This window comes from Schistocerca serialis, unplaced genomic scaffold (assembly GCF_023864345.2).
Source record: "Schistocerca serialis cubense isolate TAMUIC-IGC-003099 unplaced genomic scaffold, iqSchSeri2.2 HiC_scaffold_1222, whole genome shotgun sequence".
Taxonomy (NCBI): Eukaryota; Metazoa; Arthropoda; class Insecta; order Orthoptera; family Acrididae; genus Schistocerca; species Schistocerca serialis.
This window is the reverse complement of record NW_026047428.1, coordinates 25001-25557: the sequence shown is the minus strand read 5'-3', so window position 1 is coordinate 25557 and position 557 is coordinate 25001.

Here is a 557-nt window from a genome sequence, read left to right as displayed (position 1 = left end):
ACGATATAGGTTAGGTTAAGGCACGATATAGGTTAGGTTAAGGCACGATATAGGTTAGGTTAAGGCACGATATAGGTTAGGTTAAGGCACGATATAGGTTAGGTTAAGGTACGATATAGGTTAGGTTAAGGTACGATATAGGTTAGGTTAAGGTACGATATAGGTTAGGTTAAGGTACGATATAGGTTAGGTTAAGGTACGATATAGGTTAGGTTAAGGTACGATATAGGTTAGGTTAAGGTACGATATAGGTTAGGTTAAGGTACGATATAGGTTAGGTTAAGGTACGATATAGGTTAGGTTAAGGTACGATATAGCGTAGGTTCAGATACACATTGTTGTAGGGAAAGGTGTATTGGGGGGGGGGGCGGCAGGTTCGTTGATAGTGATTATCGTAATTGGATGCCTGCGGTATTATCCGATTTGTCACGTCAGGATGCACTTTTGGCTCATGACAGGCGGCGCTCCGATTCCATGGTTGTGGCAGATCTGTGTCTTTCATTCCTGCCATTGTTTGTGTGCTGTGACAGGAGGCAGTATTGTGATGTTGGGTGCAC